The 11,328-nt window shown below is 36.3% G+C and overlaps 1 protein-coding gene across 2 annotated transcripts in view; it reads right to left on the reverse strand.

The window, feature by feature from the left end:
• The window catches only part of for (cGMP-dependent protein kinase for), a 98,024-nt gene extending 87,075 nt beyond the window's left edge, over positions 1 to 10,949 (reverse strand). The window contains exon 1 of one of the 2 annotated variants that reach the window (XM_069058762.1): positions 10,774 to 10,949. The gene's annotated coding sequence lies outside the window, so the exon portion shown is untranslated. Of the gene's footprint in view, positions 1 to 1,862; positions 2,112 to 10,773 lie in introns of those variants that run through there. The other variant, XM_069058760.1, reaches the window with a different exon arrangement.
• Between the last annotated feature and the right edge of the window lie 379 nt (positions 10,950 to 11,328).

Below are 11,328 nucleotides of genomic sequence, written 5' to 3' on the forward strand. Positions count from 1 at the left end.
GTATGGAAGTAGCGCAAATCGGTTTGGAGAAATGGGTCAGGTTAGAGATAAAGTGAACAAATGTTCGATAAGAATAAAAAATCAAAGAGGAACTTGTTTGCTTATCGAAATGCATTTTTAAAGCAATGTCACGTGTAGACTTCAAGGACGCAATATTGTAATCATGGGTGGAAGAATTCCGTGCAATTCGTGGTACAAAATAGGACGTTTCCTTATCTTTCTCTGGTGATAAACGAAATTTTTCGAGTAGAGGTTACACGGTAATGTGTACTTGTTTTGCAATGAATTCGCCGAAAATAAAAACAAATCGAGGCACATTCTGTCAATTTTTCCCACCTAAGATTTTTTCCTGTGGTTAATTTTGATAATGCAAGGATGTCTTGTATGTAACTTTTTACTTCTTTTATAATCTCTTGTAATTCCAATATAATCCGTTATGACAAATATACTCTTTACAATATTACAAGTGTAATCTATTATTAAACAATCACAATGCAGCTTTTCAACACTCATAATCCGTAAAAGATCATTACTATTTTACCTCAAAATCGTCACTAGATTCTGTAACGTGTGATGTTCCGAAAAATAAATTATTATAAATAGAAAAAAAAAGAGGAGAAAAAAACAAATAATGACATAACAAAAGAACTACAGGATAAATTTTTTGGTTATTGTTCACTTTAGCTACTTCTGAAATTTTCTGGTTAGAAAAAACGCGAAAATTCCAGAAGTAGTTAAAGTGAACAATTACCAATTTTTTAAATATCAGTTAAAGTGTAGCCTGTTATTTTCAATCACCCTGTAAAATTTATATGTGCAACTACATCACCATACAAAAAATGTGGTATTTTCAAATTAAGTATAACTATTTTTAGTAATTGTTCACTTTAACTACTACTGGAATTTTCGCGTTTTTTCTGGCTAGACAGCCTCAGGGCGTCCTCCTAGATCGTGTCTCACCATTCAAACCTTGTGCAAATGCTTTTTTTTCTCTCTTGTTGTGTTTCAAGGTCGCGCCAAGTCTTAGTATAACTAAAGGGTAAGGAAAATTTTCATTTGCACAAGGTTTGACTGGTGGGAAACGATGTAGGAAGACGTCCTGAGACTGTCTAGCCAGAAAAAACGCGAAAATTCCAGAAGTAGTTAAAGTGAACAATTACCGATTTGGGGCTACTGTTGGCTAAAAAAAATCTAGATTGACACTGAATTTTGTCAAATGGAACAGGTGCCCAAACAGTGTCCACCTGACGAGTGTCTTGGTGCCTTCGGAAGCGTCTTTGTTTTCTTTGAGTACCGGATGCTCCCGGAGAAGCGTTTTTTTGCAGCCTCGCCCACCATCGTCTCCGGCGATGCCTCCTTCGCGGAAAATGAACCAAATAAAACAGATCGGCAAGGTCTCCCGCAACAAGTGAAGAATAATAGAGCCGAACCGGTTGGTGAACGTCCAGCAAGAATTTTAATTCGGAATCGGTGCAAACTCCCAGTCTGGGATTTTAGGAAACGGCGACCCAACAGAACCTGGGATCAAGTAACCTTTCCGCTACTTATAAAAACAACAATAAATATTCTAATTGAACGCGGAAAAAGTAAAGGTCACGCGCACCCAGCCACGCTCCTTGCCGACATTGGGACAATCCGTGCTAATCTGGTGTTTGTCTTTTCGATTTTTCCGCCATTAACGGTGTTAGCACCTCGCGCGATGGATTCGTCTCGGGCTCGTCAGCCGCCAGTTTTCAAGGTCGCGTCTCTTCCTGCACGGGCGACGTCGCCCGCATAACCTATCCGTCAAACGTCACTTTGACAAGTGACAAGTGTGAGAGGTGGCCAACCTCCCGGTTCCAAATTCCCGAGTGACCACTCACCAGGGCAGATCCAGCGTGACGGTCCGACCACACGCACAACACGGCACCCGACACGTGTACCACGCAAACGAACACGCACTGGAAACACCGTACACCGAACAACGTCTCTCGAAAACGAACAAGTCGACGCGCTACATGCCGACTGGATCACACGCGTTTTCGCGTCCCGTTTGTCTTTGTTTACGGCGATTTGATGAGCACGAAACACTGAACGCTCGCCGGTCGGGCTCCGCTCGACGACTCCCCGGCCCCCGGACGGAGCACGCGGCCATCCCCACCCCTCACCACGTGTACATTCTCGGCGATAACAAGTGGTTTCGTTTCGTGGACGGCACGACTAGGAGGATGAATGAAACCGGGGATGGCAGTGTTTTCCGACATGTTCGGGTTATTTATAGACCGCCGACGGGGCAAAGGTCGACGGGGGTGTGGGCGGACGACGGTCACGTGCCGCCTTTCGGGGCAGAAACTGCGCCCGGTTGTGCCGCAGGAAACGCTGTTCTTGGACCACCTTCAAGTCGTAATGGGCACGCTATTATTGTGCACTTAATCCGACGGAAATTTTATTTGGCGGCTTTGATACATTTTGACAGTCGGGGCCGCCAAATTGGCAACCACGGTTTTGGCAATTGTTTTAGTACGAAGCGTGTCAAAGGTGAAACGTCATTGTCAAACGTTCCGGCAAAAATGTCACCGCGTATGTAGTGGGTGATCGAGGGAAAAACACTGTTTAGGTGAGACAACGCTTCATTAATCGCCAAGTGATAGTTCAAGGACTAAAACCGGAAAAACTTGCACCGAAAATACACAAAGACAAATGTGACATGCACAGGTGACTAGTATTGTTATGTAGATTTAACTCTTTCTATGGGAGGTTTGAAACCGTGATGGAGTACCAAATCAAATTTAGTTCACTGCTGAACACATCAACTGTCATCATAGAACTGTCAAAGAAATTCTTATACAGTTGTCAATTCTAGTATTGATTTGCTACAAGTACAAAGTGTTCCAAAATGATTGCAAAAATCAAAAAACCACCACCTGAAGTTAGTAGTAGTTATTTTTTCATTCTATGTTGGTAACTATAAATTATGACATTTATTTGATTCAAAATAAAATTCAATTGCTTTGAATTTCGTTCAAATTGTTTTATTACTGCTCAGCACGTTTCATTTATTTATTAATTCTTATTATTTTTACAAATACGCCCAGAACCGAATTCTCACAAATTTCTCACCAAATTTTACACTAGACAGCGTTGCCGATAATAATTATTGAGGAAAATGCGACATTGGTGGTTTTTTGATTTTTGAATGGACTTTAGTATCGTAGGATGCTTGGATCGGAAAAAAATAGTTTGCCACTTTTCGATGATAAAGTTCCGCACTACACTACACCAAACGACCAAACATAACCTTCAAGCCGCTGACAAGTGTCAAATATCATTTCCGTCATTCATTGTCAATATTCAAAAATTGACAAGGAAGTAAAATGATGCCTCGGGTTTACCCAACGAAAACTAGTCAAAATATTTGATTATTCTAAGGAGTTGTAATTAGTTTAAAACGATTACAAACTGACTTAGTTAATATTCGTTGGTGGATAAACCTAACCTCTCTTAATGTACTTGTCATTTTGACAGTTTTTGATAGTTGGGATCACTTTTCTATCGTCACACTGCATAGTAATAATACAAACAACGCAAAAAATGAGGTTAGAGCTGATCCGTGATCTGTAATCTGTCTGTATTCACAATTCACTCTTCAACGCCAACTTTGAGGAGAAATTTAAATGAACACCCGACAGTATGAGAACACTCAAATTGTCAAAATCTGCTACGATACTACAATCATTTTGGAACACTTCGTAGAATGATTGTTTGCAACTCAATATTTTATCGGTTATCGAAAAACACTTAAAGGTTAAGTTAATTGTCAAAATTGTAACTAAGCGAACTAAGATATTGTTCCAGCTGATCCATTATAGAGCTGAATTGTCAAATTCAAGGTCAGAGAAAATTTAGCGATTGAATTTTTGCTGACAATGTGCTCATAATCTAGTGACAAAAATGTCATTTGTGTCAAAATGTGAAATAGAGGTTATGAGACCTTTAATCATAATTTGCTTGCTCGTAGAAGAGTTTTACAAGAAGTTATTAGTAAATTAATGTGGAAGAGGATTGTGTTCAATTTTGATTTACAAAAGGTAGTGCAAAAATAAAAAATGAAAGGACAAATTCGTTAGAATCAAATAGTCGGCGCCACGAATACCGGCGTGGCTAGTAACTTTATCACTAGTGCCAACCTAACAGTACTTTGACAATTCAGATCTATAGTTTTGACAAAGTTTCAGTCGTCATTTGAGTCATTGTCAATTTTTCGAATTGTTCTGCTTTGGATGCGTCTAACAATAAGGGCTGGTTTATAATGGATGTAGAGTTTCTCCAAAGAAATAGTAAAAGTGTCTTATTAATGGCGTTAAAGAATGGTTTTAAAGGAGGTGTGGAAAATCGTTACTGTGTGTGAAAGTATCGGGTGTTCATTTAAATTTTCGGTCAAAGTTGGCGTTGAAGAGTCGATTGTGAACGCACTACGGATTACGGACCACGGATCAGCTGTTTAAATTTTACGTTTTTACACGAGTAGCGCGTTCACAATCGACTCTTCAACGCCAACTTTGACCGGAAATTTAAATGAACACCCGATACAATATATGTAGTTGTATCTTTATTTAAGCATTGCTTAGTAATAATATTGTTGTACTGATGTGTTTTGTTTGACAACTCTTTGAGAAATTAATTACATTTAAACGGCAATTTGTAAAATAAATGATCAGTGATCACAAACGATATAAATATTATTGAATCTTTCATTATTATACTTCAGCCATAGTTCAAGGTCAAAAGACACGAAAATGTGTACAGAAAACATATTGCGCTTTTTTACCATCATTATGAAACATTTCGTAAATTAAAAATTTTGCTAACTGTATAAAATGGGAACAGAATATGGAAATCACTGATAACTCAAGCGACCTGTAAGGGAAATGTACTGATTATATACGCTGGTTACATAATTCGTATTCCATTACGTTACTTTGATTCGAAATACGTCAAAAAGCAAAATAAATATTGACACTTTTATGACTTAGTAACTACAAACGGTGCACATAATTACCCAAAAATCCACTTTTCACTGGTTTGAAAGTGACAGTTGAGGACTGGAAATTCGCACGCACAATGCGGAACACACTCTGAATGCAAACAAGATAGTGGCTTTCTCAGAGGATTTTTAACAGTAATGATAATTATCAACATGACAAGTAAATAAAATTTTTGTCTAGACGTTAATGGGAAACATAACAGTACGACGAAAGCGAAAGCAAAATCGGATTAAGTTGAAAATTTTTACAAAATTAATATTGTATTTGTTATTGTTGTGAATCTTAATTTAGAACATCAAATTAACTCAGTTGGAAAGTGAAAGTTCAAGGTCGTAGGCCAGACGACAAAATACTCTTCCACAAACTGATAAAGATCGAGATCAAAGGTACATTTTTGATTATTTGGGCTTTTATGGCGTTGACCAGAACGTTGCGGTTTTAAATCGTAGCCAGTGAGGTCACCGGATTTGACCCCAATTTATTTGGATCATTAGAAATAGGAGTAACAGGTACAACGAATTTTGTGCAAGAACTTGAAACGCAAAATATACAAGTTGACCACTGTCATTATTATTATTATTATTATTATTAATACAAATGTCATCCGTCTTACTTGTCAATTACATGCGTTCGTTTCTAAAGAGATAACAGATAATGTTACTATCATGTAAACAGACATTTTTCATCAATAGCAAAGGAGAACTATGTAATTACATAGAAACCGACCACTTATTATGTGTCAGTTACGGATTATAAACAAATTAAGCTATAAATAAACATTAGAAGGAAATTTTTTTAAAGTTATAAATGGTTTAAGTTTGCTGGAATGCACGTAAGAAAATTTTGATGCAAAATTATACTACTTATGCGAGAAGCATAGGGCAATCGCTCATCGTGTGCGACGAAATGTGGCCACTGTGTTACGGTGTTGTCGTGCCTGGTTTGAAGACCAAGGTAATTGAAATTTTGACCGCTTTATCTTAGTTATGGCCCAATTATTGTACAAAATTTCATCAAAATATGATATTTCTGGGTGTTGCATTCTCCATATATTATGTGACCTAACTGAAAATTAAGTGGAGGAAACACAAAGTCGGTGGAACAAAGAAAAAACGAATACAAATCTACCATCTGTAAACTACAGGAAAAAACTGAAGGAAAGATAACACAAAATGAAAAAACAGAAATGATATAATAGATTACATCATTAAGAGTAGAAGAGAGTCTTTTTGTGCTTAGCCCAGAGATTGAAGACCAGGTCCTAGGATTTGAAGTGTTTCGGTTATAAATTACCATGTGAGATTACAATGATGCCAGTGTTATGCAAATAAAAGCGTGTACACATGAGTTAGATCAGAGTGTGCGAAAAGACATTCAAAAAGATTCGCTCACAATGGAAACTATTCAAATCGAACAAAACTGAAACGTAGATAATAAGGTGTATCAGAAAATTTATAATAACAACAACTGTCAACAGCACAAGCAAACAGTTCTCATTGTTCAGACGTGAATAGATAATAATTTGTTTTATCAATACTCATTGCGATATTGAAGCGGTAATCGGTAAAGAAACGTCTGAAATTCTGACAGATCTCGCAGTGAACAAAACGTCACGAAATCGAAACACGTTTCCAAATCGCCTCTAAGCAAGTCAATTTGTTAATTTAAGGTGTTCACAATATCGACTGATTTAATTAGTAATCATTTGGACAAACAAATAACTTATATTATGAACGTCGGTGTCATTGACAGTTCGTTGCCAACATTGCGGAATTTAAATGGACATTTGCAGTGTGTGCACACACCAAAATAGACAAGTCTTAAACAGGCGCCAAGATTGCCAGTGTTATCGTAGAAAACAGGTCGCCACAAGGAGGTCTTCTGTTGCCCCCGTTATTTCATCATCACCTGTGATCCTTCATGATTGCTTTCCATAAACGATTAGGATTTGTAGTACCCAAGGTCGATGCATACAGAAAATAGACGCTTCTTAAATGGAAGGTAAATATGTTCCAGCGGGTACCCAGAGGTTTACCCGTATCACATGGGAAAATAATTGACATTGATAAGTTATCAAGGTAAATGCGTGCTTGTTTGTTTGTTTATTTTGTTGATAGGTAAAGTGTTTAGCGTGGAATTCTGTGTTGACAACAACCTGTAATTTTGACGGTACAGTTTGGAGGTGAAGACATGAAAAAAAAAGGGAAGAAACAAAAATACAGGATGTTATTGAAAGTTGTACAGATATTTTAACCACGAGCTACTGGCTTCATGTACAACTCGGAAAAAATAAAAATGACATTTATTTTTTGAGCTACAATTTTTTTTAATTGCTTTTAGTCTTCTACGTTGTCAAACAACCTCGTAGGTAAAATTTCGGCACATTTTAAAAATACACCCTGTATATCATATTTGATAAAACGTACACCAATGCGGTTTCCTTGTTTTAAAACATATTTCCTATAGGTTACTTCGCATTGGCGTACATTTTATAAAACATGATATACAGGGTGTATTTTTAAAATGTGCCGAAATTTTACCTACGAGGTTGTCTGACAACGTAGAAGACTAAAAGCAATAAAAAAAAAATTGTAGCTTAAAAAATAAACGTCATTTTTTGATATAGAATTTTTAGATATTTTTTCCGAGTTCTACATGAAGCCAGTAGCTCGTGGTTAAAATATCTGTACAACTTTCAATAACACCCTGTAATATGGTTATGCGGATCCAGAAACGCGGAATTCAATTTTGAGAAACTTTACAACTGTGTACGGATAATGTAAAAATTCCAAACATTGAGTCTGGGTTATGAATTGCTTTAACACTCGCCTAGAAGTGAGCGGAAGACCACAAACACTGGCACCATGATAAATGGCAGAGTTATTTCTCATGATGTAACTCGCACGTACATTGAGGCGTTACGGCCATCTATAAATCAGATTTCAGAAGGAGATACTATTTACAGTGTTTAGGTCTACGGGAATAAATTTGTATGTCGCGTTGGGATTGGTATTTTTTTTAACTAACATCTTTATAAGACGACGGAATTGATAACTAAAAGCTGAAACATTAATTTTCCAAAAGTTCAGCATTCTATGGATGCTTATAATGCTTCCTGTCGACTTTTACAGTCTAGATCTTCATAACGTGGTCCAGTCTTCCTTGATCTTCAAATGGACCCTTGAACTCCGAGTGCAATATCGACCGGATCACGTGTACCACTTAATCTTCTTTTTTCTTGGACGTTCCAGCTTACGTCAATTAAGTTCTCCAGGTGGTTGTAGCTTGTCAATATATTTGCCAAGAGAAGAACGTGGTCGAATTACCAAATGTTGGTAAAAAACTTTGGTGTTGATTTAGTGTTAAACGTCCCACAACACAGTGTAATTTAAAACTTAAAAGCAGTTTTTAAATTTATAAGCTGTCATAAAGTCTGGTGCGAAGAGGATCAGGTTATGAGCGGCCAATTGTCGGGTTTCTTTAATAACTGCAGGTTCTTTCAACCAGTAAATTAAAAAGTACGTTTATTCTAGTATAAATCAACGACAATGTTGTTTGGTGATATGTTGAATCGCACGAAGGGAATTTATGGTCTCGGTTTGGTAATTTGAATCCTCTAAATTTGGACCAGTATTGTAGGTGGTAGCTAATAAAAATGGAGTTGGAAGTTGCCCTAGTAGTGCATAATCGGGTACTAACTGGTTGATACATGATACGTATCCTGATTTGTTGTCATTCATTTTCGAGTTTTTTTAAATGAAAGGAGAAACAGAAATTTTAGAAAGGCGCGAAAGGAATGTTGACAAATTTTACAAGCAAATCCACTTTTGTCTTCCACGAAGAGACTAAAAAAATTGAAAAGTGGAAAAATAATCACCTTTTTTATGGAGACGGTAGCAGAGAATCCGTCGACGACCCACAGAAAAAAAAACACTTTTTTCCAAGAAAAATACGAAAGCCTGATCAAAGTTGATCGAACTGATTTGTATCTAGGTTTGAATAAAAAACAAAATACCCAGAATTTTCAGTTTTTGCATAATCAATTTCGGGTAAAATTACTGAAATTATCTTTTTTTCTAAATGAAGTGTTGGTCACTAAACGATTTTCAAAAAAAAAAAAAAATTCAGAAGGACCGCATGGATGTCTTCAATTAAACAAAGAATGTTTTGTGAAAATATTCAGATTTATTGTCCATTCTTTGATCATGTTGTGGGAATTTGGTTATCAGTTTTTTATTCAGTCAAAAGATCTAAAATTGGGTTTATTCCTTTTGACGTAAGACTTTTGTGTTAAAAAAAGCTATTTTCAATACAAGTGAGCAAAGTAGTAGAATTAATCACTCGTCCAGTTGGGGTCCTCGCTTTCGGCTCGGACGCCCAACGTCCGTACTCGTGATTAAATGCACGTTTGCCCATGATATCTGATTTTTTCTACTGAAAGAGGTTATGTTGTTAGGCGTTGCGTGTTTGTGATTGGTTTACTGATTTTAGTTTAATCAGTGATACCAACACATAATGCATTTAGCATGAATTTTTCCAGAAGTTTACCCCAAGCAATTTCACGTTTTTTCGTCAATTGAAATCTAAATAACAGGTTAAAAATTTAAATAAGTCAAAAATAAGACATGCTTTTGTCATTAATATTCAGAAAATATTTTAAAAACAGATTTAAAAAAATTTCAGTAAGTAAAACATTCACTTTCGTCACTAGTGAGAAAATATTTTTTCCTCACTAGTGATTCAATTGCCATATTTACTAACTATTTTCAATGGGCAAAGCAAGAGCAAAGAAATTCAATGATCATGGAAAAAGGTATTTTTTTCCTGATTTCGGTAAACGCAATCTTCATTGTTTACTAAAAAGTTTAGTTTCGTAGAAATACTGTGTTGATGAATTTGTTAATACATATACACAGGTAATTTCATCTTTAATTTTTTGTTCTTTAGTACATATTTGTAAAAAATAACAGTTTTAAAAAAAACTGCTTTGATCAACTTAGATCATTTCATTTTTAAAGAAAATAAATACATATTTAGAGACTTAGATTTTTTGATATCCTCCAGTTTAGCAGATTTCTACACTATACTCTATACATTATAAATGTGCATCTAGGAGGCAATGCTTCGACTTTGAGTGTCAAATTTCTGTACCAACATTAAAAAAAATACATGGTTAATAAATTACACTTTGTTCTTAAACACGCTGCTAAAACCAAAACCAAAAAGTCGTCGTAGTATTTTTTTCCAACCAGTACCATATTTTTATCTTGCCGGTTTGGACTCAACCAAGATAATACAATTAGTAATGTAAACAATGCCTAAAATAGCACCCGATATCTGTGATGTTCTGTAAACCGCACTCCAGGTTACAATATAATGTTTTCAGAACAAATTACATATTCCATTTTTGTCTCGTTTGCGACTTGCCAATTTCATTACCGCACTAGTGCGGTAATAAGTTCATTACCGCACTCATTGGGATAAGGAGACTATTACACTTCTAAAATGAGTGCGATATGTTTATAGGACTTTACTTCAATCAATTTCTTCTAATTGTCTCTAAATTAAGATGGAAATTGGCAAAATTGTGGAATTTATAGCGATTTGACAAGAACCTTCTATAACAGTTTATTTATGAAATACCTACACGTTATTGCTAAACTAAAGCTGATGTAATACAAAATACAAAATTGCTAATGGTTGTTTTGTATTGTGTAAAATGAAGAAAATTGAACATTGAAAAACTTACTGTCCCCTTTCGTCACCTCCACACTGCACTTGTGCCCAAGACGACGCACTTTTGTTTACTTAGTTCTTGTGCACCACGCGCGTTCTCGCTCTATAATAGCGACCACAAATCACGCAAACTAGTTTAATATAACGTTCTTGAAAAAGTCATATTTCGGTAATTAAAACTCGAAAATTTCCAAACGAAACAATCACGGTCGGAATCTAACCTTCCAACCTATCGGACCGAATTAGAACCGCACCTAGTGAAAAGTGTCGTCCTCCGCTGCGCTTCCACCAGGTCATAGTGCGGCCGGCCGGGTGATGATAACAAGCCAGAGAACAGTTCTAATTGCGAACACTCTTAAAATATCGACAACACAAACGCGACAGGTTTCCGCTTAAAAGTTTGCAGTCGGGTTTGATGCTCTCGCGTAATAACAGCCAACGACTGATTCATGTCGACCAAGACAGGTTGTTATTCGATCTAACCACTTCTTGTAACTCGGCTGAATTATTTTCTCGGCATTGACGACAACCGACAGTATCTATAAATGTTAGATTAGGTTTTGTATTT

This window comes from Tenebrio molitor, chromosome 9 (genome assembly GCF_963966145.1).
Source record: "Tenebrio molitor chromosome 9, icTenMoli1.1, whole genome shotgun sequence".
Classification (NCBI taxonomy): Eukaryota; Metazoa; Arthropoda; class Insecta; order Coleoptera; family Tenebrionidae; genus Tenebrio; species Tenebrio molitor.